Consider the following 20,640-nt stretch of genomic DNA (forward strand, 5'->3'; position numbering starts at 1 on the left):
AGTCCATCCCAGGTCCTTCTCTGTGGAGCTGCTTTCTAGCAGGTCAATCCCTAGCCCATACCACTGCATGGGGTGGCCCTTGTTGAACTCCATTAGGTTAGATAATGCTGAACATCCTCACAACTCAAACCTTTACCACAGAAACCAGTTTGTGTACAATAACAAAGTGTCCCCACAATTCACAACCAACCAGCAAATGCAGTGAAGACACTGCTTTGACCTGATGTGAGAGTGAGGCTGGCTGCATTAGGCACACATAAACAATGGCATAAAAATATATAAGCGTGACACTACACCTATTTAACCCACACACTGGCACAGTGTGCCACAACCAGGATGCCTCCCTGATCTGGTCCTTGCTCTACTCAAAGCCATGCAAACCTCAGAGTAGCTGCAGTGGGACTGGAGTCCAGCTCACCCAATGTATGTTATTTTAAGGAATGATGAAAGTCTTTCTGCTCTTTGTCCCTGGGTGGCCAGCCACATCTACAGAACTACTTTAAAAATCAAAGGTTGAAAGGATGGTACAGAAAATGTAACATTTACTTGCCTTTAATAATTGCTTTTGTTTGCTTATTTACACGTTACCATTAAGTATTTCTATGTGCCACCCACTTGTAATAACAGCTGGGCAGCTCATAGTATTTGGAAAGACTCACACTCAAATGCAGGTTACTGTCTCGAAAATGCCCATTTTTATGAGCTGAAATGGAGATTTCTCATTTTTAAGGCTCACCATCCAGCCAACTTCTTCCTCTTTTACTCAGCTCTTTATAACACATCATTGGTCATGACCTGCAGAAGAAGTTGCTTATTCTCAGCCACCCCATAAGCAAGGTCTCTCACACAGTAAAACTTGTGTGTCCCTGCTCTGCAGGAGCTGGGGCAGAGATGCTGATCATGCTGACCCCCACCTCCCTCCCCCCCAACTCCTTTCTTACTGGCATACCTTGACTGCTCATTCCTACAGCCCTCAAATTCATACTTTCATAGCCAGGGGTGAGCCTCTGTGAGGGGAAAGTATCACTAGTATTGTTATTAATATATCATGAAGCAAAGTCAGCTGCAAACACATATTTTTAGCGCAACATCAGCCCCGTGGGAGAGTGCAGGTTGCTGGGTTTGGAAGAGTAGGTTGCTATTAGTATTGCACACTTTCAGCTCAGCCACACAAAGCATATATAATCATTTAAAATACCCAACCACCCTAAAAATCTATCACGTGCCCGAAACACTAATAATTCTATAACTTAAGCTAAACAGAGTACTATTGAGCTGTAAATTTTATCGCTACTATCTCCACCTCTTATGAAGTGTGAAAAGAGGCTTCATATCTGTCAGTCTCTTCTCAGAAATGACTTTTCGCTGATTACTTAAACTTTCGTTAAATAAGCTTTCCACAAGCTGTAAAAACAGAACACAGGAGGGAGAAAAATTGGCTCTCTTTTAAAAGTGCTGCAAAGTCTCTTTTTGAATGAGTAATTAGAAATGTGTAAACTCTTTTATGGATATGTGAGAAGCACGCACACACACACACAAATTGACATTCCGTGCAAGTATTTCTCTGTGCTATCAAATTTCATTGTATTTCGCCAAGACCCAAAGACTACACAAGACCCAAAATACACATGTACTAGTGGACATGGGTTATTTGCCAAGAAGGAATTTACATACAGTGCAAGTAAACCACTCTAGTTTAAATCTCTGACAGTGGATACTCACATTCTTAAAGAGAAATCAGAGTTGTTTGTCTTTCCACTCATATTTATACAGATTGCAAAGCTATTGGCAGAGCACAATTCGAGCTGGGCCTTCCCAACTGCTCACTGGTATTTTTATTGCCATGATCAGCTCTCTTTTCTGTATCAAGGATCGAGCTCAGATGAAGATGTTTCCTGAATCTGTATACAAAGAGATGTCATGACACTCAGTAGTCAGGCAGTGGGGAAACCCAAGCTCCACTCTTAGTCCTCATTGCCTTGAAAATCCCCCAAACTCCTTGATTAAGCTAGCACACTTTTCCATCTTCAGTTTCCCCCATACAGATAAGTGTTCCATCCCCAAACTAGACTTTGCAGATGCTCTTCAGCCCCCTTGTAGCTTCACTGCTTTGGGTCCTTCACCCTTCTGTTAAAACTCACATTATCTGTACTGAAAAGTTGCTTTGACTTTGAGCCTCAGCAGCAGCTCCACAGCAGGGAGGCAAGTATTTTCATATAAAAAGAAGTGAAAGAAATCTCCAGACAAGAAGGGATGGGTGCTGCCCCTGTATGATTGCCCACCTCCTCAGGAGAGGGGACAGGGCACCTCGGGGATACTGAGATGGAGAGCCTGCCCCCTTCAAACTGGTAGGATATTTGCTTGAAAAGCCAGTGGATGTCATGCTGTGTACACGTACTGTGCACTATAAATAGTAATGTCTTCTATGCTCCTCTCCGTGGAAAAATCTGCAGGAGGGGAAATAGTCTCAAATCTGTGTAGTTTTCAAGCCAAAGAGAGCCAGCCTCATTCCCTCCTCGGTGGGGAAGCTGTAGGTAGGGGGTATGCCCCCCCCTTCACCCCTCAACCCTACAGAGTAGGAGGAAAATGCAGGTCCCAGCTAATGAACATGAGGGCAAAGAGCTGCTTCCCACCCGCTCCCGGCAGGTCCCACGGCAATTTGCTTTCCCCCTTCCTGAGCAAACTCAGCCCCTCTCCAAGGAAGGTGATGGCCACTGTGAAGGGTTTACATGACATCATTAAGCAGGTGGCATTAACTGCTTCATGGCTCCCCAAAGCATCCCTGTCCAAGGGGACTGTCAGATGCTGCTTGCCCTCCAAATACCACAAAGCTGCAGCCTGGAAATGGTGCTGAGGACCCCCGAGGAGCGCAAGGAGCACTGATTCATGCTCTCCCTTCTCCCACTAAAGATATTAGTGACATTATTTTTATTTTTTTTTAATTTTTTTTTCCAGTGCCCATGAGAGTGATTAGGAGCCCACCTGCACAGTTCAATAATCCTGCTGAGAGCAGAGCAATGCCACTGCTCCTGCTCCCCATGACACTGCTCAGAGCAAGTTCTCCAGCAAAGCATTCACAGGAACAATCTGGTGCCAAGTCTGTTATGAAACCAACCAGGGCGAGAGCGTGTGTGAGCAGAAGTACAAAAGTATGAGACAGGGAAAAGCTTCACACATCTTCAGAGCAGAGAATGCCTTCAGTGCTCTCCAAAGCTATTAGCTGGGGTGATTCAGGCAATTTATTGCTTTGTCAATATCTTTTATTTTGATTTAATAACTCACGAAAACAACCGCCTCTCCGCAGCGCAGCCTCAACTTTCTTTACACAATCCCCACTTAACTCAAACACTTTAACTTTCAGGTCAAATCTCTGTCAGATTGATAAATTGGTCTATTTAAACTTTTTATCACTGAAGAATGCTCTCTGGTGTCTTTTTCACTATCAGATTTCACACACAAAATACCAGGATGCTTATTAGTTTCTGTTCCCCACCACACAGCCACATGAAATAAAGGATCACCACAGAAAGCACAGATGTCATGGTGAAACGCCTGTAATTTGTCTGCAATAGTCTCATTCCCACAGACATTTCACAGGGAGAGAGGTACAATATATGCAGGAATAATGTGCAAACACACAGAGCAGAAAAGCCTGCTATAGGATATATGCATTAACTGCAGCCTACCCTTGTGCTAACAAGTAAGCAAGTCAAAGTATTTTACCCTCTCGAAGCCCAGAGAGAAGTTTAATCTATTTTGGCTATCCGACTATTGCTTCATTAAGCAATCTTAAAACAAAAACAAATCAAAACAACAAAAAAAGGTGTTCAAAGTCCACAACTTTCTAGGCATTCTTTTGAATAATCACCTGGTTTCCTGTCCTTACTCAGGACCAAAAATATAATCCTTACAACCCTGTGTAGATCATATACGTTTAACCTTTACTTAATAATGATACCAAATGCTGGATGCTGTGGCTACTGTAAAGATAGTACAAACAGATACTGCAGGACTATAACAGCCTTTAATGACAAGTTACAAAGAGTCCTAGTGAAAGAAAAGCAAGAGCAAGAAAGGTTAAACAAACAGAAAGTGTGGTGCCTCCCATCTTTCTTACATTCGCTTTCAATAACTATAAAGTAAAATTTCTGCTCTACGTGATTTGATTTCCCAGATCTGGGCATTAAATATTTACTTCTAACTATAAACTTATGTGAGAGCCAAACAAAAACTAATTTGCATTATTAATGATGCAAGAAATGTGATGCTTAGTCCCTGAAGATTTGTAATAAAAAGAGAAAATGTTAGAGATTTACTTTTTTTTCCCCCCACTTTAAAAGGCAAGTTAAAATGATAAAACTTATTTAATTAACAGAGACTCTATTTATGATTTCGTTGTTTCTGCCAGCAAGAATGTTGAAAAAGAAGAAAAAAAAAACAAGAAAAAGGAAAACTGTCTGAAATGAGGCTGAGACTACAAAGAGTCCATTTTCAGCTTGGGCGTCTCAAGGGGAAAATCAAAGGGTTTCTTTCTTTCAACGGTTTGGGTGAGATGATATTTTGAGATGTTGACAGCTGCCAAACTGCAGAACCGGTACAGAGCTACCAAACTGAAATTGGTTTTATCTTGGTGAGTTTTTCCTCAACATCCAGCTCAACTTCCCTACAGCTCACAACTGAAATTTCTACTCAGTTAAAAGGTTTTTCCTCTCTTTTCAATGCTCTTGCCTACTGCTTTGGGCTAAAAGTGAACTCTCTCTCTTCTAAAATTAACCATAAATAATAGACAAGCATTATCACTACCTTTAGTAGTGTTGTTAGTATGGTAAGGTACTAATTGCCTTTTTTTCCCCCCCCCTCCTTATGTGCTCAGTGTGGAACCAGATTTCAGTGGTTTAATCATCTTAACCACCTCTAGCACACTGAATGTTCTCACCCTGTCAACTTACATGAGATTAGGAACACAAAACTAACAGTTTTTCCTCTAATAAACGAAGTAGAATTAAAAGTCAAGGTTTAAAACTTGTTATACTTTTCTGACAGAAGTTATTTGCAACATTCAAAGCAAGCCAACCTTCAAATAATAATAATAGTGACAACAACACTTTCCATCCAGCTCATACTATTCTTATTCTTGCTAAATCTTCTTTCCACTCTAAAGCCATTTCCCTTTTCTAACCTCCCCATCTCTGCTGGTTCCATGACAGGCCTCATAGCAGCTTCTCATCTGCTTCACACACCTGCCCCATGCTTCCATTTCAAGCCTCTTCCCCCACAGACAATTAGCCATGTGGTTGGTTCTTTGTCACATAGTCATTAACCAAACAAAAGTCAAACAAGCTCTTTCCTCTTATTGTTCAAGCTGTCAGCCTCAGCAACTGCCTCTGCTTTGGCTTCCTCCACCCCCTTCTGCCTTCTTTACAGCCTTCCCTCATGTCTTCCCTTTTGCTGTCTCGTCTGTGTCTTGAAGACCTCTTTAATCTTCCTCCAAGCATTCAACCATTTCTTTCTAAACTCGTCCTTTGAGAGCCTGTTCCAGGTATCCCCCTGCCTTCTCTCCTGCCTACACACCATGAACCCTCCCTTGCCTGAGCTCCACTTCTACATCTCCCTCTGGTGTGCTCCCACCAACACCAGCTCATGCAGCACCAGACTGAAGAAAGTCAAGAGTCATCCTTGAGATGGAGAGGGCATAACCCTGCTGGCACTTCTGGCACTGCTTTAGCATATCCAGCTCCTGATGTATGTTGCTGTTACAGCACTGAGCATGAATGAGCATCTTCTGAGCTTGTGGTCTTCACCACTGTGATGGAAACTCTCTGGCTCTCTGCAACAAGGCAGGTCCATGCTCAGCATTTTGAGATATGATGCAGATATTAGTTGAAAAAAGCAAGACCAATTTCCACCAGCACAGATTCAGCACAATTTGGATTAACTTCACTTTGGGAAACTTATTAATAAAAAAATACAAGAAAATAAACTTTGTGCTTGATTTAAAAACAACTCAAGAACAGAGCTGCTGCAGACATTGGATGTCTTCTTATGAATTATCATGAAAGCTCAACGCCCAGCCAAGAGAGAGTGTTGTGAGAGAAAGCATGATATCTCCAGCTATGCTCCCAGACCTCTTCCAGTCAGTGATCCAAGAACTAACCCACAGTTACAAGATGAACTACAGAAGGCAGCACATAACTGGTTTGGGAGAGAAAAGAAACTGAAAGAAAAAAATATTCTCCCCTTTCAAGGAGGCCTTTACCCACCATTATGCTCCTAAACTAGTATGACACATACACAATGTCTTCCTTAACTCTGAAAATATGATAAATGTACACACAAAGATTACCAAATCAACGTGTCTAGGATTAATAAAACTCAAGAAGAGGCTCAAAATGATGCTTCTAATTCATTAGACAGACCGGACAACTCACATAAGCAAAGTGGGTCTCCAGAGGAGAGCACAGCTCTGCCTTCTCTGGTCATTGATTGGTATTTTTGGTGTTCTCAGAGGATGAATCTCCTGCTAACACAGAGTTGGTGCAGAGCACTGTCTGGATCCCTGGAGCCAGAAGAAGCATTGCTATGGCCAGCAGCAGAGCAGATCATGGCCATCAAGTCCCAGCAATGCTGCTCTGCCACGACCAATACTCAGGGTAGAATGTTGAGTTGAATAGGAGTTGAGTGTTCTTCCTGTTGTTCCCTTGCCCTAACTCTGGGCATTTTCCTTTGAAATAGTGTCTGGCACTTCCTCAAAGCAGATATTTTTCTTTTCTGTTAAACCCCAGATGAAAAAAAAATCCGAATCTCCTGGTGTCTGGCATCAAAGTGTGGTAGAAGGGAAATATTGGGATAGCGTTCTGGCATCAAGAAGAGGAGATGGGCAGCGAGGAAGCAAATCCTGCTGAAACACAATTAAGGGGCAATGAAGACAGGGAAAACCATGAAAACTGAAGAGCAGGTAAGGAGATTTTAAGTACAACATAAAAGGGGATTTGTGGTACATGTAATTCCTCCTTTAAATATTGATTAAACATAAGGGGGCTTTTGCTTCTCAACTGCAGTTACAGATCATTTTCTTCCCATCTATGCACCCATCGGTGACAGCTGAAGGCGCTTGGCACTTTTGTATCTGCTATATGTTTCTGCTGTATGTTCACGTTTTATTCTACCTCACTGAGGACATTTCATTTCCAACTAAAGACGAAAACAAGAGGCATGAGGAGAAGAATGAGCTATAAAGTATCTCCAGCATTCTGAGGGGAAAAAAGCTCATAGCTTTCTGCAAGACAACAGCTTCATTGCAACGGCACTCCAAATCAAACCTTATCAACAGCCATTAATGACTAGGCAAGCATGGCTTCTGGTCACATCATTCCTTACATGTCATTTGTCAAAGCAAAAAGAAAAAGTCTGCTGTAAGTATTATGGGATGGAAGAACTTAATTTTACCTTCCCCCCCCCCCCCCTCCTTTTTTTATAGTCATTGTGCTGATGCAATCAGTTGCGTATCTCAATGAATTACTAATTGGGAGTGAATCATCAGTCTTAACATTAACAGAAACATATTTTATTCCTCCATTTCTCCACATGCCTACCTCCCACCAAACCCAGCCCTCGCTATGCCATTTTAGTCTAAAATTCATTTACAGACCTGGGAGGACGAGAACTTGCCCAAGAGGTGGCCTTTCAAATTGTTTCATCTCATCATTTTTTTCTCTGCCTCGCAGAGAAGATTTAAGTCAGTCTTTAAATCTGACAGGATCGCTGGCGGAGGGGGATGCCAGGGGTGGAACGAGGGGTGGATGAAAAGAGAGAGGAAATACCCCATGTCTCTTTTTGGGTCAGTCCCACACAGCTTACTGAACTTTTCTACAATCACATAGCCAAAGGGTTCCTCAAACACCTCACCAAGCTGTGCTAACTTCACTCCAGCACATATTCAGGATGAAGGGGGAGGAGGAGTTTGCAGACAGGGCTGTTTGCCCCAGCTCTCCTGGAGAGGAGACCTCCACACCAATCCTGCAAAACTGGAATTAGCCCAAGACAAATACATGCCACTCTCCAGATACCAAATCTGCATTTATTTTTTCTTTGCATAACAAATCTCAGCTCATGCCTGTGGCTGGGATTGGGCACGTGTGTGATGTGTCCTCATCTAGTATCGCTTGTGGCCAGTAAGAAAAAAAAACAACATATAATCCACCGCAGGTTTAAAGTGTAGTTTAAACCTGTCAAGTCCTATAAGTTCCAAGAAGGCAAATTTGCCATAAAGAAAATGGTTTCCACTTACTAGATTTTCTGTTCAGATCCCTGGCACACAGGTTTACCACCAAAGAAGTCTCTTGTGCAGGCACATAATCAACAGAAGCCATCGTGTTCACTGTGGTTAGATTTAATGTGATAATGAATATTCCACTGTCAGCTCTGGGTAAATGGATGGGGTTTTCACCTCAGATTCCCCCCTTTAAATATCTCATGCAGGCACATGCTTACCAAGCGGTAAATAATTCAGCAAAACCAGCAGAAGGACACCTGAGATGTCTCCAGAAGACAGACGGGCAGACCAGCCTAGCTCGTGTACCACGCCATGTTCCTGCTCTTGTAAACAGCATCAGTGGCACAGCGAGGAGCAGAAAGCCTTTATTGCTTATTTATACCTGCCCCTTGCAAAGAAGAGCACATGGGGACAAATGCAGGTCATCAGCAAGCTTCCTATGGAAAGGAAAAATCCCCCCACCAGTTACACCATAGTGACCCATAAAGGGTCCCATTTGGGTCACCACTGTTCATGTGGGTCATGGAAGATCAGTGCAGGGAAGCACAGAGGTGTTGTCTCTAACACCAGAGCCATGAGGAATGTATGTTCCCTAATTAGTGGCACTTATTTTTGTTATCTCCTGCAGAATTACAGATGATATTACATTTTAGGGACACCCTAAACATCCCTAAGCTTGCAAACATTTAGCCACACCTATGAAGGGAATACTTTCCTGCTCATTGGGAAAACCTTTGCTGCCAGATTTCCTCTCAACATTTCCTTAGAGAGAGATGCTCCAGTCCCTTCATCATCTTTGTAGCCTCTGCTGTACTCTCTCCTGCAGTTTACGTCTCTTGAACTGGGGAGAAGCACAGAACTGGATGCAGTAGCCCAGATGTGCCCTCACTGGGGCAAAGGAGAGGGGAAGGAGAACCTCCCTCAACTTGTTAGCCATATTCTTCCTAATGCACCAAAGGAGACTATTTGCCTTCTTGACCATGAGGGCACATTGCTGGCTTATAGTGAACTTGTCCACCAGGACTCCCACATCCTTCTCCACAGAGCTGCTTTCTGTCTTGTCAGCCCCTAGCCTGCACTGATGCAGTGATTATTTCTTTCCAGGAGCAGGACTCTACATTTGTCCTTGTTGAACCTCACAAGGTTCTCCTCTACCCAACTCCAGCCTGTCCAGGTCTCAGTAGACAGCAGCAGAGCCTGACAGTACCTCAGCCACTCCTCTCAGTGTTGTATCACCAGTAAACTGGCTGAGGATCCACTCTGTCCCTTCGTACAGGTCACTGATGAAGATGTTGAAGACTGGACCCGGTACTGACCCCTGAGGAACACTGAGCTAGAGGTGTCCAGTCAGACTCTGCACCACTGATCACAACCCTCTGACGTTTCCAACATAATTATGAGGGACCTACCATTCCTTTGGGCTTTTCAACTATTTTGCAGTTATTGATGTTTTCCTTCTCCTTCTCGCCAGTTTCAAGTTTCTGCTCTGACACCAAATGTTTTCCTCTTTTTCTACTGCTGTTAGCACCAGGCAGATCAAACACACACAAAAGTGTTTTCTCAAAAAATAATCATTAAGCATATCGTGCAGTTTAGTTCAAGTGACAGCTGAATATTTGTTTCATTAATAAGTAATTTGCAATTAATTCATAGAGTCATTTCTAAAAGAACATTGTGATGTTGCCATGGTTTTAAAGTAGCAAAACACCAGTAGGTTTTTGTTTGTTTTGGGGTTGGTTTTTTTTTGACAAAATTTCAGTAAAAATTGCTAATAAGCATCCACTGGAAAAATCCAGCCCCTGACAGGGAGAGTTCCTGTGACGTGGGAACCTGGCTCCTATCAGTGCTAGAGGCATTGACATTCAACATGCTAATAAGTGCAGTATTTAGGGATTGAATTTCAGGTGCATGGGTGGTCACACTCCTCCATTCAAATGATTAGTAATGAAATTATTAAAGTTAAGGGCTTCTTTTCCACTCTAGGCTCATAAATATAAAATAACATAGGTTGGAAGGGACCTCAGAGATCATCTGCTCCAACCTCCCCACCATGGGCAAGGACACTTCTCAACTGCTTAAGGCCTCCTCAAACCTGGCTTCAACAGCCCCAGGGAGGAGGCATCCACAGCCTCCCTGGACAACCTGTTCTGCAGTCCCACCACCTTCATACTGAAGAACTTCTATCCTAAGATCCAATCTAAACCTACTCTCCCTAATCTTCAAACCTTTCTCCCTTGTGTTATCTCTATGAAGTCTTCTGCAGCCTTCCTGTAGGATCCTTTCAGCTATTGGAAGGCAGCTCTAAGGTCCCCTAGGAGCCTTCTCTTCTCCATGCTGAGCAACCCCAGCTGCCTCAGCCTATCCTCATAGCTGAGGTGTTCCAGCCCTTGGATCATCTTTATGGCCTCTTCTAGACTTACTTCAACAGCTCCATGTCCTCCTTCTGCTGGCAACACCAGAACTGGAGGCAGTATTTGAGTTGGGGTCTTGAGCTAAAAGAATGACAAAATCTCTAATTCTAATTGTTCCAGTGCTGTACTTTTAATCAAGAGGCTGGACAAATGAATCACCATTGTCCACCTATCTGAAACCAAAGATGCTCCAGTTTGCTAAAGCTCCTGAGGTTCAAAAGCCACGCCAGGAGTTATAGGACACCTCTCCAATAGCTGAACGTCTCTCCCTGGGTGCCCAAGGGGCTTCACCCTCGAGCCTCCGCAGGTCACCTTCTCCCTGGGCACCATTTATTCTCATTTTTCATTGAGAACTAAATACCAACTCACCATCTTGCACAACATTCTTTCTAACTTTACAAATTGGCATGATTTGGGAATCAATAACCCAGGAAAGTATCTTTAATCCTTGACACCAGCATCGCTTCCACTCTAAACCCCAGGTCCTGGCCAGCAAAGACTAAGGACATTTCTAAGCTACGGAAACAATTGTTGCCATATCACCTTCCTAATAACCTTCCCCCAAAATTACAGGTTAGAGAGCTGTGTGTAATCATTAACTGCTTGAAGGAGAGACACATTACCAAAGCAACAAACCTCTAATCAAGAGAGTGGGAGCAGCGCAGAGGAGAAAAATCTCTCCTTAACAAGCGAGTCGCAGTAGTTTAAAAGATAAAACTGACTAGAATGTGATTTGGCACTTCCAGTTTGCACCTCCCCGCTGCAAAATGAACACGGTGGGAGAAGGGAACACCAGAAATGTGTGCCTATTTGGGAAAGCAGTTTCCTGGAATCACACTTTTAGATAGGAGCTCTTGCAGGGTTTCATGTTCAGCAGCAAGAGGACCAATTATATTAACGACCTGACCCAGGCCTGAAATGACACAAGAGAAAGGATGTTAAAAAAAAATATATATATAAATAAAAATAAAGAAAATTTGGAGTGTTTGGATTTCAATTGAAAAAGAAAAAAAAAAAGAGATACTTTTTTTAAAGCTGAAAAAAATGCCCCATTTCAAGGTGTTCTGATTGAGGTGAAGAGATAGCCAAGTTGATGCCTGGAAAGCAAAGTTCTGGGCCCTTTATAAAAATCTTTAACTGGAAGAGTTTCTAATTTGTCAGAAAGATCAGGTAAAATTTTTTAAAATTTTTAATATATATTAATATACATTAAGAGTTCTTCTAATGCCATAACTTCTGGGCTAGACATTCATAAAATCACAGAATCACCAAGGTTGGAAGAGACCTCAAAGATCATCAAGTCCAACCTGTCACCACAGACCTCGTGAATAAACCATGGCACCAAGTGCCACGTCCAATGCCCTCTTGAACACCTCCAGGGATGGGGACTCCACCACCTCCCTGGGCAGCACATCCCAATGGCTAATGACTCTCTCAGTGAAGAACTTTCTCCTCACCTCGAGTCTAAACTTTCCCTGTCACAGCTTGAGACTGTGTCCTCTTGTTCTGCTGCTGGGTGCCTGGGAGAAGAGACCAACCCCCTCCTGGCTACAACCTGCCTTCAGGTAGTTGTAGAGAGCAATGAGGTCTCTCCTGAGCCTCCTCTTCTCCAGGCTAAACACCCCCAGCTCCCTCAGCCTCTCCTCACAGGGCTGTGCTCAAGGCCTCTCCCCAGCCTCGTTGCCCTTCTCTGGACAACTTCAAGAGTCTCAATGTCCTTCCTAAACTGAGAGGCCCAGAACTGGACACAGTACTCAAGCTGTAGCCTAACCAGTGCTTAGTACAGGGGCACAATGACTTCCCTGCTCCTGCTGGCCACATTATTCTTGATGCATTCCAGGATGCCATTGGCCTTCTTGGCCACCTGGGCACACTGCTGGCTCGTGTTCAGCCAGCTGTCAATCAGCACCACCAGGTCCCTCTCTCTTTGGGAGCTCTCCAGCCACTCCGACCCCAGCCTGAAGCGCTGCATGGGGTTGCTGTGGGTTAAAGTTGGGTAAGAGACTCTCTAAATTATCTGGCAAGAGTATCTGGCAAGAGTATCTGGGAACAATCATCCATTTTGGATCTTCCATCCACACAAAGATTTCCATGATAAGATGTGACTTTGCCTCGAATGCAATTTGAAACCTATTAGCTCGATCCAGTTTCTGCTGAAGTAAATGAGAAGATTACCATTGGCTTCAATGAAAGCTGGCTTAGGCTCTGTTCACATTCACAGTGGGGGAGAGAAAAAAAAAAATCATCTTAATGATTATTTATGCCAGAAATTCTGATGTAAAAAAGGAAAATTGGTGCAAATGTGTTGAAGAATTTGAAGAGAAAAATGAGCGCAGTGGATAGAAAATGGTTCCACTAAAAATCATAAGATTACTAATTACTCTCAATAAGCTTATAGAAACGCCATAGATGTAATTAAATGGCACAAATATACTTTGAAATCCAATTATAGTAATGGAGCAATGATTATACAGTTGCATTAAGAGTTAAAATAAAGTATGATACCAGATAAATGGGTATATTAGAAAGGCATTATTAGATTTGCTTGCCTTTATCCACCATCGGGTGCCACCAACCCTTCAAGCTAGAGACAAATAGAGGAAAACAGATAGAGGAGAGAAGGCTGAGCTCGTTTGCTAAATATAGTCAGCAGCAACTGAGGTATTTCCACCAGAAAAGATAAAATGAGAGATACCAGCTACCAATACATCACTTCCACAACAAATCAAAGCAGCAAGACTTATTCACAGCTCTCCACTTGGCTCCAGAATCATCAACTTTCCCCAAGTACCAGACCACAAAAGAAGGAAAGCTCAAAAAAAAGATTTACTGCAGAAAAAAAAATAAATGGAAGCATCCCAGAGAAAAGACAATATACCAATAAAGAGCCAATTATTGCAGCCATCAATATTCAGCAGTGGACTATCAGAGGAAAAGAGATGTGGATTCCATTAAGAAAAAATATGGCCATGCCTATCATTTGGCAGAAGAACATTACTTACAGATAGGGAAAGGGACACTCACTTTATTTGTATGTTTAAATAATAATGTGAGACTTTACCCATTATGGCAAGAAATTAACATTTAGAGGCTACAGAGACATGCAGTGTCCCAGGGAGTCCCTTCCTGATTTATAGCTAAAATAAGCCATCCCCTGCTTTGCTCTCTCTTGTACTTGACATTCATATTAACTTTATAGATATATTTATATATATAATGCATCAGGTTTGCCAACTTCTGAAACCCGAGGGAAACATTCGCCAATTGCCAGGAACTTGCTTAAATCTCTTTGAGCCATACCTGCTTTTAACATGCAAACAGAAACCAGGCACAGCTTGTGGGTTTGGTTTTTTGTTTGATTTTGCTTTGGGTTTGGGCCTGTTTGTTTTGGTTGGGGTTTTTTTGTGGGGGAATTTCTCTCTAGAAAACAGGTCAATTCTTCTTTGAGTGGTTCCTCATCAACAGGGACAAACTGCAGGTGTTTGTTTTGCAGTCACAGGGAGAGGGGTGGGAAGGAGGGTTTCAGTTGTTAAGGTCACACAGACTGTGTCTGCCCCTCCAGGTACAAGTTGGGCCATTAGCTTAATAAAAAGAGGTGGAGGGGGAAGAACAAAACATCCTAATTTAGTCTTTTATTCTGCTTTTGCCAAAATACTGTAAAGAAGCAGAAACAGCCACATGCTTGGCTATGCCTTGGCTTAGCAAATCCCATAAATGTCTGAATTTCCCATTAGATACATGATTTCTAGAGGGAGATGAAATCTTTACCTCTCTGTAAATTGATGGGAGTCTCCCTCCTCCCTTCAGATGCCAGAATATGGAAGCAGAAGACTACCCTTCTGCAGGCTGTATTTTATAATACTCTGATGAGATGCCTTTTGATTTAGGGTTTGCATGAAAGAAGGGGGAAAAATATATATATATAAAAAAAAAATCCATGTAGTGTGCCAGCTCATCTAACCTAACTTTAATCACTTACTGTGTAGACAGCTATATCTGAGCTAGTCATCTAAAATCCCTTTAAAGTCAATGGTGGGAAATAGATGGGTTTAGGAGGCAATTAATTGATTGGAAGGAAGAGGGATCTATCATATATGGAAAAGAATTGTGGCCCAGAGAGGTCTGCATTTCTCCATTTGCTCTATAGGGAGTTCAAGCATCTGCATTGTAGGAGTCATCCAAAAGAGATGAGAAGAGTATCACCAATCTATTAACTAATCTTTATTCTTTTGGGGGTTTGTTGGGGTTTTTTTAATCTCTTTTGCTGTTCCTCTTCCCTTCTGTTTCTACACCCAGTCTCTCCTGGAACATTACTTCCATTTTTCACTCTATAAACACATTAACCCCTCCAGGAAATGAATTCATTCATTTGATGGTAATGAAGACTTTTGCATCATAGCTGACCACTCATCTGGGTCAGAAGAATGGATCTGTAGGGTTTGAAAACCACAATAACAGACAGTTTAATGCCAATTGTCATACAAGTATTGATACTAGGACAGATAAGAAAACATTTCCATTGTTTTGCAACTCTCCCAAGGACCTATGATGGTTACATATAGCCTAAGGAGCTGGGCTGTGATGATTTTCATGGAGAAAGAAAAACAATATTCCCCCTCAAGAGGACATGGTATATCTGTTAACTTGAAAACACAGCAAACTTCAGGAGGAAGAAACATTAATGACAATAATAAATTCATTTTCATCGAGGAAGATCCAATGAAGTCAACTTGAAATAAGTTTTTCCAGACTTGAACATTGTGGAGGCCCCCTCAACGCCTCCCTTTTGCCTGATCTACCACCCAATGGACAGCCCTGTGCAATTCTGCTCTGCTTTTAGAAGCCGGTGAACCAGCCTATTTCCTCTCACCCACCAAAGAGCAACCATTGTACTGAAGGTCTTTGAGAAATCTGCCTCACACTCTGACATAAGGGAGTAGGTTTTGTTTCATGTTTTCCTTATGCTGGGGCATTCATCTTCAAAGCGCCTGGCACGCAACCGGGGAGCCTTAGAAGCGTATCAGGGGCAATTCAAAGAGCTTTGCATGGAGCAGGAGGGGGTTCCTGTTCAAAGCTCCAGCCTTGCATCTGCCAAAGAAGAGCAGATTCAAACCCGAAGAGGTCACTTCACCTACCTGTAGTGGGATCTCATATTCAGAAGACTCCAAGTAAAAACCAGGGATATTTAGTCAGCGTGATAGCTGAAACCCTCTAGGCATCGCCCTTTCTCTCCCTCCCTCACACACAGGCTCATACAGAGCAATGTCTCCTTTAGGGGGGAAAAAAATAAGTAAATAAAACACACCAAAAAATAACCCCACAAAACTGCAGGAGACATTATGGCCTCCAGAAAAACTTACTCACAGATAAGATCCATCCTGGTTTGAACATAAAAGTTTCCAGCAAGTTGGACTACCATGGGCCTCTGTTCAAACCACCTGAAACAAGGAAGCTAGAATAAGCAGTTGTTTAATATATGACAAGGAGGCAATAACATTTTCTTTCAATTTAATGCCATAGAGGAAATATTCTCCTTGGTTCAGAAGTTAAAATTGCCTGTGCTGTGGTTGGACCTGGAAGCCTTTAGATAACACAAGGGTTTTAATGTGGTAGGTACTGCCTAAACAGAGTAACCTAGAGCTTCTTTCCCCAGAGATTTATCCTTTACACAAGAAATGTCAAAAAGCATGGAAGAAAGCACTGCTCTCCCATTTTGTACCTGGAGGACTAAGAGAAGGAGAGATGCAGGTTCATGTACAAGCAGACCAACAGAGGTTTAGTTGTCATGGATGAAGTTAAGGAAATGTGAAATGGATTTTTTAGTATCATAGGAATATAATGGTCTCAGATGTTAGGAAGAAGTTCTTCACCGTTAGGGTGGTGAGAGACTGGCACAGGTTGCCCAGGGAGCTGGTAGAAGCCCCATCCCTGGAGGTTTTTAAGGCCAGGCTGGATGTGGCTGTGAGCAACCTGATCTAGTGTGAGGTGTCCCTGCACATGGCAGGGGAGTTGGAGCTGGATGATCCTTGAGGTCCCTTCCAACCCTGACAATTCCATGATTCTATGATCTGTGGAGGCTTCTTATCAGACACCTGGCTATTTTTCAAAACAATTTAATCTTTGCAACACCAGGTGTAAGTGGCTCTGCATATGCAAGGAAGTCTCAAACTGGCTACAGAGAGGAGCCAGCTGCATCTATGGGATTTAATCCCACTGCCTCCAGTTAGTGGGGTCTATCCCTGCTCACGTTGCCATCACAGCTCTGGCACTAGCCATCTCCCACTTCCTTTAGCCATCTACTGCTGCAGATACAAACCCCATCTCTGGATGCAGCTTCTACCACCTCTTACAGTTTTTCAATGTCTTCAAGGACTTATTTTTTTCCTTTTTTAACTAATAGATTAAAATGCATAACATCCTACACTGCTCTCTCAGGCTCCTCTTAGCTGTATTGTGGTTGTCTTTAAAAGCTGTAAAGCCTTTAGGACAGTCTGTCTGAATGCACTTCACATCCACAGTTACAATGCTCCCTGTATCAATTTTAGAAGTACCTGGCTTTGGTTTTCTTCCAAACTCCATTTCAACATTGCATCCACTGCCACCTGCTTCATTTTACTGCAGCGCTGACTGTGGTGTTCTGGATTCAGCTTGCTTGCTCCCAGCTTGGTTTAGAGCAGCAGAAGGCCAAGGTGGATCATAAACTTTATGTATGGTTCTACTTCTTATGTAATATTTGTGGTCTGTCACATGTTTCTACTCAGCAAATGCATTGTTCCTTCTAAGGCCCTGATCAAATTGACTGGGTTCCAGGAGACAATTCCAAAACTTAACTTCACTGTAAGATTAGTGCACTACATAGACTCACACATTGCATAGCTTGCTCCAAGGCATCTCTCAAGAAGACCTAATCATTTTTGAAGGATCACACAATGGTTTAGGTTGGAAGGGATCTCAAACATCATCTAGTTCCAAACCCCCTGCTGTGGGCAGGGATGCTTCCTACTAGACCAGGTTGCTCAAGGGCCCATCCAGCCACACTTGCAACACTTCTAACCTTGGTGCCTCCAGAGTTTCTCTGGGCAACCTGTTCCAGTGCCTCATCAACCCACAGAGGAAACTTTCTTCCTAATTGTCTGAGCTAAATCTAATCTAAATTTTGAGACCCTTTCAGGGCATAAAGCAGGTAGGACAAACACTGCACTGTATAACCTGGTTTCAGATTTTTTCAAAGCCTGTATTTGCAGTGTGCTTCCTTTTTTTCCTATTTTATTCACATTTGTGTTGCTCCTGCAGTGACCTCACCTGGAGCAATGAGACTGCAAACCCTCCACAGGCCTTCCCAGAAAGAGCAATTGGTTTATTCCCTGTATGTTTCCTGGGTTGTAAAACAGCACAAAAGTACAAATGAAGAGCCTCATACTATTTTTCTTCCTGCTGTGTGCAATCAAGCCAGAAAGTGTCCCTTACTCAGAAAGGACTTGCAAATTACCTCAGTGTGTCTGACCCACCAATAGCAACACAACATCAGGACTATTTTCCCTCACTCACATGGTTGGTGCAGTGCTGGCTCTGCTCCTGCTGAGCTCCTCTAGCAGGTCTGGGATGTTTTTGGTCTCCAAATGCCTGGTTGGAAAGAAAAATCCTGGATGTGAATGAAATACAAACCTTTGCCACCAAAAGGTGTGAATTATGTTTAGAGCTTTACATCAATTTATGTATTGCAGAACTGAGCTCATATATCTGGGAAGACTGAAGCAGGATAGATTTAATGCAGGTGAGAAATAATCATGGGAAAACATTTTTGGCTTCAGCCAAGTATGAAGTTAGGCTGTCTATTTTCTTCAAAGAGCACTGAGGCTACCTTTCATTACATTCAACTGCAGCAGCTACACAGAGCTTTAATGGAAGAGATTAAAAAGTAAGAAGGTAAAACAAACAAACAGCATTACTGCCATGACCAGGAGGATGAAAAATCTCCCTTACATGGTAGGTACAATGATGGAATTACTTTAAAAAAGAAAAAGAAAGAAAGGAAGGGGAAATAAGAGAGAATTCATGTACCTTGATCACACTCATCATGACAGCAGCATAAACTCAGGATCCTGCAGCACGTACAATTTGGTAATAAACTCCCATGTCCCCACACTGAACCTCACTGCTAGAGCTCAATCTCCCTATTGACTTCTAGCCAGGGAAGTACATGTCTCAAAAAATCCAGAGTTTAGATAATCATAGAATGGGTGGAAAAGGATCTTAATCAGTTAATTACACACACACCCCCTGACCATGGGCGGGGACACCTCCTACTAGACCAGGTTGGCTCAAGACCCCATCCAACCCAGCTTTGAACACTTCCAGGCTTGGAGCCTCCACAACTTCTCTGGATAGCTTGCTCCAGGGCCTCATCACCCTCACAGTGAAGAATTTCTAAATTGAGCTTCTTGGAGTTTGAAGCCATTGCCACTCCTCCTATCACTGCAAGCATTCACAAAAACTCCCTCTCTATCTATCCTGCAGGCCCCTTTAGCATCAAATTGCTTGAGGCCTCTTAAAATTGTGTCTGGACTGCCCCACATCATTGCAAAATGTTTTCTTCCCTCTGCTTTGATCCACATTTGTATTGGCAGGCTGTGTGCTATTCCAGCTCTATATTCCTTCAAACTTTGATAGCAAGTTGTTCATATGCCTAATTTGGGCTTAATTCAGGGCTGGGGTAAATCATTACGACTCAGATAGAGTCAACAGGAGCCCAGAGACTTACATCAGCTTTGTGTCAGCAAATACTGACAAGATTGATCTCAAACTTTTTCAGAACAAAAGATTTTTGAAGATGGATTAAACAACATAAATGCTGAGCTGTTTTGCTAGACTGCAAGTGGCATAACACACACTTTGTGTGACATCTCTGAATTATCCCTTCGTGGTAATGTTGACATTACATGGTATTGACTCATGGAAGAAGCTTAAATACCCTTTTAAGTTTCCAAGACTCTTTGACAAAGCACTATTTCATTAACAAAATGTTAATGGAATCTAGGAAGCTTGGATATAGAGTAGAGCCTGCTGGTTTCAAGAAGGTCTCTTCTTCACTCACCAAATAGCTGCAAGTGCAAGAGAGCAGGGCAATTATTTTTAGGCAAGCAGAAAAGGAAGCTTCTCAAACAGGGCACTCATTGGTTCAGAAAGGAGAACCCAAGGTCACATCCACAGTGCTCCACTGAAGGGCTACCACACCTTCTGCTGGAGAAGGTAAAAATAGCAGAAAGAAAACACACAATGTGAAGTAAACCAGGAGATCACAGGTTTGACATTGGCTTGGAGCTAAAGTCTTCCTATTTATGTAAAAGATGAAGGAATCTGTATGAAGAACACATGGTCTGGGTTTCTGTTTGTGAACAGGGTAATTATGTGCCTACAGCTACAAGTGTTCACTCTAAGTACCCTGCTAACCCCACAAATGGCTCCCAAATAAGTATAAGAGTTTACATTTGATGGACTTACTGCTAGGAACAGATCTTGGTTCTCAGGTCTAACCCAGATCTAACCCAGAGCAGGGACTCGATGGTGAGACAAAGGCAGTGAGGGCAGAGGAGATGGGCTCACCAGACATTCCATAATGGGGGGAAACGCCACTGCTGTGAGGGCAGTGGCACACAAAGGATTGGCTTTCACTCCAGCTAGAACCTTTCACCTGTGAACAGCAGAGAGCAGGTCCTCTCCCAGCCACAGGGGCTCACTGTCTGCTAGAAGTGATTCCTATCCCAGCACACAGCCCACAGCTGAACTGGGAACTGGTTTTTTAACTCAAGTCAAATTACCTTTGCCTTGTGAGGTGTACAACAGATGTAGTATTAATTGCAGTCTGATGCCCCAAAGAGAAGAATACTCCTGCAGAAAGGGAGGAAAGATTTTGAGCCAGTTTGGATGCAAAGTGCAGCTGATTCATCTTTCCCTACA

The 20,640-nt window shown here is 42.8% G+C and overlaps 1 long non-coding RNA gene across 1 annotated transcript in view; it reads right to left on the reverse strand.

Moving 5' to 3' along the window:
• Positions 1–20,059, reverse strand: part of LOC137450764 (uncharacterized) — a 42,224-nt gene extending 22,165 nt beyond the window's left edge. The window contains exons 1-4 of the long non-coding RNA XR_010989628.1: positions 19,778–20,059; positions 18,232–18,306; positions 16,048–16,121; positions 15,819–15,952 (exon numbers count right to left, since the gene is read on the reverse strand). This is a non-coding gene — a long non-coding RNA (uncharacterized lncRNA). The remainder of the gene's footprint in view (positions 1–15,818; positions 15,953–16,047; positions 16,122–18,231; positions 18,307–19,777) is intronic.
• Between the last annotated feature and the right edge of the window lie 581 nt (positions 20,060–20,640).

The sequence above is a fragment of the Melanerpes formicivorus genome, unplaced genomic scaffold, assembly GCF_026170545.1.
Source record: "Melanerpes formicivorus ecotype bairdi unplaced genomic scaffold, bMelFor1.0.p_v2 SCAF_37, whole genome shotgun sequence".
Classification (NCBI taxonomy): Eukaryota; Metazoa; Chordata; class Aves; order Piciformes; family Picidae; genus Melanerpes; species Melanerpes formicivorus.